The sequence below is a fragment of the Nannobrachium achirus genome (assembly GCF_963921795.1).
Source record: "Nannobrachium achirus genome assembly, chromosome: 8".
Taxonomy (NCBI): Eukaryota; Metazoa; Chordata; class Actinopteri; order Myctophiformes; family Myctophidae; genus Nannobrachium; species Nannobrachium achirus.
The window spans coordinates 42516192-42522956 of record NC_137817.1 but is presented as its reverse complement, the minus strand read 5'-3'; positions in this window follow the sequence as shown (position 1 = coordinate 42522956).

Sequence of the window (6765 nt, the reverse complement as noted above, 5' to 3'; positions counted from 1 at the left end):
AGGCGACCACAATGTACACACACACACACATAAAAACACACACACACACACACGCACATGTGCGCGCGCGCACACACATATTCACTTATAGCTATGCCAACATTCGCAGCAATCTTACATTCACAGTCACACACATACCCCCACATTCACAATATTCACAGGCATGCGCATATGTAAATGCTGCATAAATGCGCACACGCATACCTGCGCACATGAACACACACACACACACACACACACACACACACACACACACACACACACACACGCACACACACACACACACACACACACACACACACACACACACACACAGACACACATGCACACACGCAGTAAGGCTTCAAATATAGATACACTCAGGCATGCACAAAAGAGGACAGCAAATTAAAGTGGTAATTACTTTTAAGCCCAGAAAGGTGAAGGATTGTGTGGCAGGGAGCAATGGGTCACTCTTGAATAGAGAATAGCGGTGCAGTCAGACAGCGTGAACGAAAGATATGCATCTCAATGAAATATAGAGCAGCACTCTCAACAAAAGGCAAAATGGCTCTTTAATGGCCACACGTCCTCAAAGAATTATTGTCTGATAGATTTGGAATATTATCTACCCTATGGCAATTATCTTTAAACACTCTTTCTTGCATGCTATCTGTCCATGTCAGCCGCAAAGAAACTGTATAAGTAAATGTAGTCTTTTTCCATAGAATGGTCTGTAGTTTCCTTAATTATTACCCTGGAAGCTGCCTGCTTTTTTCTGTATCTTTTTTCCGCCCCTGCTAAAAGAGGACATGAACATAAAGTAGCTTTCTTATGTACAGATTGGGCAAGGTGCTTTAAAGAGGTGGTGCCCCCCCCCCCCCCCCCAAAACATGATTATCAGGTATTATGATTATACTAGGAGGAAGATTTTTTCCAAAAAAGTATACAGAAAGAGTTAAAATTGGGTTTTTATGTGGCCACACCCCCAGTTCATTAAAGGGGCACTCCACCGCTTTTCAACCTATGTTCATATAATTGGTCCTCACTCAAAAATAGCTTTTCTTTTTTTTCTTTTTTTCTCAGAGGAGGGCTGTGGGCAGGTCAGAAACCCATAGTCTTGTGACATCATCGATTGCCAATCCAGCTTATAGAAACTGCAGGCTTTCTATTCCTGAAAAGTTGCAATTTTAAAGTGGAAGCCATTGTTCTCGCAATAATAAAAATATAAATATTTTTTTCAAAAATATTGATTAATTTTTTTTTGTGGAAAATGATGATGTCACAAGACTATGGATTCTGAACTTCCCACAGCTCTCCTAGGAGACTTGGACTGAGTAGAAAAAAATGGTGATATTTTATCATGAACATTAGTGAGGACCTATTATATGAAGACAGGTTGAAAAGTGGTGAACTACTCCTTTAAGTATGCAAGGATGCCTTTGTGGGTGGTGACCCAGCTGATATAGCCACACCCCACAGTGTTGGGTGAATGGTAATTGGGGAGGAGTTGATACTGTGACATACTTAGTATATTTGTTTTTATTAACTGACACTTTTGACCACAAGGTGGCAGCCTCCAAGAGAAAACAAACAAATACTAAGAGAATACATCATTTCTAAAAAAAAAAACTAAAAAAAAACACACACACCAGGGGGTCTAATGAAGTACTTTCAACCTCCTAGACACATGAAAAACAGAAAAAGTACAAAACTATGGCACCACCTCTTTAAGTACGAAAACAAAAATGACATGGCGAGAATAGTGTGGCATTTCATGCACATTAGGTTGATACTGGGTAACCCCTAAGCCCTTATAATTTGACAAAAAAAAACTAAATCTACTCTTAACCCATTTAGGGAATCCCTTTTGGGGTTTTTACCTTTCAACCCTGGAACCCCTTTTGGGGTAGTTGTTGTTATGTACAGCATAAAGCAACATACATTCTTGTAATTTTTGAATAAGTTTTTCTTCAAAACTTAGGTCAGGATTAGGCAAAGTAAAAATAATAATACATGAAATATATATAGTGCTTTTCTGAGTACTCAAAGTCAATTTACAAAACAGAAAACAAAATAAAAACAACTTTATTATGAAAAACTATAGAAGCAAAGGTGAAAAGGGGGGATTATTTAGGATATTATATAAAGTAGAATGTAGTTGTATTTCTTTGAAATCAAACTCTAAAGCCCTTTGCACACAGGACAGTTGCTTTTTTTGCGTTTGCTGCATGAATAAAACGCATTGGATTTGGTGTGCAAGGCTGTGCGGAATCGGCGCTGCGGATCCAAAAAGGAGTCATAAAAGGAGTGATGAGTTTTTTACCGCATGCGACTAGACGCACGAATCGAACTGGTTTCGATCGAGAAAAAAACGCACGGCGGCAGCCACTCGTCGCACGGCTAATTCGGAGCCGGTGTGCATGAGGTCATAGAGAATCATTGTTTTCTTTTCAAAACATTATATTGTCCGTTTTATCCGTGCGGTTAAACGCGCCTGTGTGCAAAGGGCTTAAGGCTTGAATCTTTTCCGTTTTTTCATACTGTACTGAATTATCAGAATTGTTAGTAGGCTATACAGTATACCATTATTATCCAAGTTGAAGTACAACACTTTTATTCAGTACAAATGCAGCTGATGCAGTCATTGAAAATGTTATTTACTGACACGGCATCATGTGACTGACTTCAGCCAATAGAGTGTGAAGACCGACGTAGAACAAGGTCAGACGTGGGTGTGACTGTCTCACTGCCTGTGTCTGCAACAATTGTCAACACACACGCACACACACACACACACATACACACACACACACACACACACACACACACACATGTTTGTATTACTATTACTACACTTGTGAGGATGTCAACATTTTAGGACAGCAATTTTTTTAACGTCCTTTTTAGCATTTATTTTACCACTTTTTAAGCCTAGCCCTAAAGCCTTTAATTATACTTAATTGCGTGCCACCGGTGCTCAACTATGCATGATCATAACTCTAAACCTAACAGCATGCATGATAATGACTCCAACCTTCCTAACATTAAGCCTCACTCTGAACATCCCTTTGAACCATAAAACATTCCTATTTATCAAATTCTATACTATACGCAGTTGTGGGGGCATTAAAGCAAGTGCACACACGCGCATGCGCGCGCGCGCGCGCACACACACACACACACACACACACACACACACACACACACACACACACACACACACACACACACACACACACACACACACACACACACACACACACACACACACACACTGGTGTTTTTCTTTTTCTTTCCTTTTTTTTTACCCCGGTTTACAAATTCAATTCAATTACAGTTCACATTCATCAGGTTAGTGTGTTCTTTCGTCTTCTTCCAGGAGCTGCTTGATTTGTGACGGGAACACCTGTAATGATGCTCTGTGAGCCAAGCCACTGAGTGCACGCGCACGCACACACACATGCGTACACACACACACACACACACACACACACACACACACACACGCACCACACACCACGCAGGCATGCACACACAGAGACACTCCCTGCAAGTGTCCTTGAAGGACGCTGGGGTCTGAGTTAGAGGACAAAATCACACACTCTCTCTCTCAGTGTCTAATGAGTCATTTACACTGTACTCTGTTGATTGTCCTCACCGTTGTGTGAGTGTACAATCGGTTTAACCATTTAACCCCAACGCTTCTCAGACTCACTTCTCAGAAGAGAAGATTTGTGTTTAAAAAGAAAGAAAAAAAAAACACCTTTTCAAAAATGTTCAAAAATAGCGGTTGTACAAGCTCGCAGGCAGCTGCGCGGCACGAAGTGATGCAATGTGAGCTTGTAGATCTGCTCTTTCTGAATAGCCAACAAATAAATGGATGAAGTGGTGAAAATGATTGTGACGCCGTATTAACACATTTTGCTGGGGACCCCCTGGAACCTCCCTTCGAAGGACCCCTGGTTCTCACTTTGAGAACCGATGATTTAACCACTTCAACCCTTTACTTGGTTGACCAGAGTCAGGGCTCTATACTAGTGACATTTCTTTTTTTCTTTTTTTTTTTGCTCTACACTAAATATCTTCACTGAAAATTGCTGAGCTACAGTACAGGCTCACAATGCATCACAGTACGATGCATTGATAGCTTGTATGTCTGCTATTTTCCCCCAGAATATGGATGCCATACTGATTTATCCTTAGTTGCACTGTTGCATGCCGTAAATAGCAGATATACAAGCTCACAACGTGTTACATTTGTGACGCATTGTCAGCTTGTAGATCTGATATTTACTGAGAATTATTATAACTGAGACATAACCCATTAAAGGAGTAGTTTACCCCCAAAATGACTTTTTTTTCCTATTGATTGCGACCGTCAGGTCGCACTTACTATCAAAACCTCCACAAACTGTGAGTCAGTCAGTCAGTCAGTCAGTCAGTCAGTCTGTCCGTCAGTCTGTCTGTCACACCTCACACGTCACACTATTGCCCTGCTCATATCTCCGCAACCGTTGCCCCGATCCATGCCAAATTTTGCACACACACTCCTTGCCTGCCAAACTACAACCTCCAAGGACCCCCGGAGCTCCAGGGACCCCCAGGTCCCTGGGGGACCCCCAGATGTAAAGAATTACCAAATGTGCAAAAATGACCAAATGACCACCCCAACGGGGCTGCTCACGGGGAATTCCCGGGGACCACCGACTCCTGGTGCTCCAGAACGGATGCCAAAGTTGTGGCGCCTCCAGTGGAGGACCCCCTCCACTGCAGCTCACATAAAATGCCGTAACTCGGGCTAACTCGCGCGTCCGGGAGAGCTGGGGCCGGTACCTATTCGTCCGCCAAGGCAACGCGGAGACCCCACCCCTCATATCTCACATGGCCCTCTTCTAGCGCCACCATGAGGCCGATTCTTGCAAAACACATTTTTGGACACTGCTCCTACAGATTTTGCCCTAAAATCACACAAATCGGTACACACTATGTCTACACTCATGTCATCAACATGGATCTGTCCCATATAGCGCCACCATCAGGCCGATTTTTTCAAACACATTTTTGGACACTGCTCCTACAGATTTTGCCCTAAAATCACACAAATCAGTACACAGTATGTCTACACCCATCTCATCAATATGGATGTCCCATATAGCGCCACCATCAGGCCGATTTTTTGAACCACATTTTTGGACACTGCTCCTACACATTTTGCCCTAAAATCACGCTGCGACCTGACGGTCGCTTATCTCCCGATTAGGGAGTCTTACTGGTTACTGATTACTCACCCCATGGAGACTTGAGTTAAAAAATATTTTTTTGTATTTGTCGCATTCCTAAGACAATCATTTGATTACAATAAATGTACCCCCTTTGATTCCGAATGGGGACCCAAATGCATTTGGGTCCCCAAATGGGTGAACTACTCCTTTAAGACCTGAGGCCGATTCTAAAACAGTTTTCTTTGTGTTGTGATATCAGTGGTGCTCAAACTTTTTCATGTCAAGGACCTCCAAAATTGTATATATTTGGCTGCGGACCCCCATCTCAAAATATTTTACTCCAGGAACTGCCAGAAGGAAAAAGTTTGCTTCAAAAAGTATATATATATTCCAAGATTTGCACAGATTTTCAAGATTTTCAAAAATAGCAGATCTACAAGCTCATAGCGCACATGCATGAAGTGATAATGGTCATTCCATGTACTCCTACAAACTGGGATGGCACCTGCTAGCGGGTGTATTGGGTGGGAGGAGTAGGACGAAGGCTCTACGTCCTCACGGTGGGGGTTCCTCACTGGTAGGTGAGTCAGAAGGATACAACTGCAGTGAAAACTAGGGCATTCACGAATAGTGATTTTTAGTATTCTAATTACTTGACCTCCAAGTATTTGAATATTCGACAGGACTGGCCAAACTGTCAAATATTAAGTAAGTATAACGCTGGTGATCCGAACCTCCCCACCCGGTTTCGAACCCGGGTCTCCCGCGTGAAAGACCAATATCTTAACCATCACTCCAAAGGGACATCCCTATGGAATGAGAGCAGATACTAGACTTTTGAGGCTTCAGGCTGGGGATGCGACTATCACACTGTACGGCGGTCCACGACCCACCACATAAGCAAGAGGCAAACATTGTGAAAATAGCCGATCTACATGCTCACAGCGCCTCGCGTTATCTGCGGAACCGAGTCACATTAAATGTAATGCCTACAATTCCAAGTGCTTGTCAGGGTGGGGGTCCCCAGTTCAAATATGTTTATTTTGGGGGTGACAGCCTAAAAAGGTTTGAGAACCCCTGGTATAAAGCATTAACAAATTCATCCACCAGGGGCATTGACTATCTAGCCAAGCTTTATAAACTACATATATTTTTATAGAGAAAACAATAAAAAAATAAAAATAAGCGAATATTCGAATAGTGACTTTTATATTCAAATATTCAAATAATTGGTAAATACACTAGTGACATCACACGTGTGTGAGGAATCAATTGGCATAATGACTAAATAGGAGAAAAGAAGAAAATAAAAAAATAAAACCCACAGGTGAATCTTTCTTCTGTGGCAAAAACTAACATCTCTCTCTAGCTTGCAGCTGTTTGTGTGTGTGTGTGTGTGTGTGTGTGTGTGTGTGTGTGTGTGTGTGTGTGTGTGTGTGTGTGTGTGTGTGTGTGTGTGTGTGTGTGTGTGTGTGTGTGTGTGTGTGTGTGTGTGTGTGTGTGTGTGTATTTGAGTGTGCATAGAAACCTTTGTGTGCAGTCTGTGCACGGCTGCACGCAT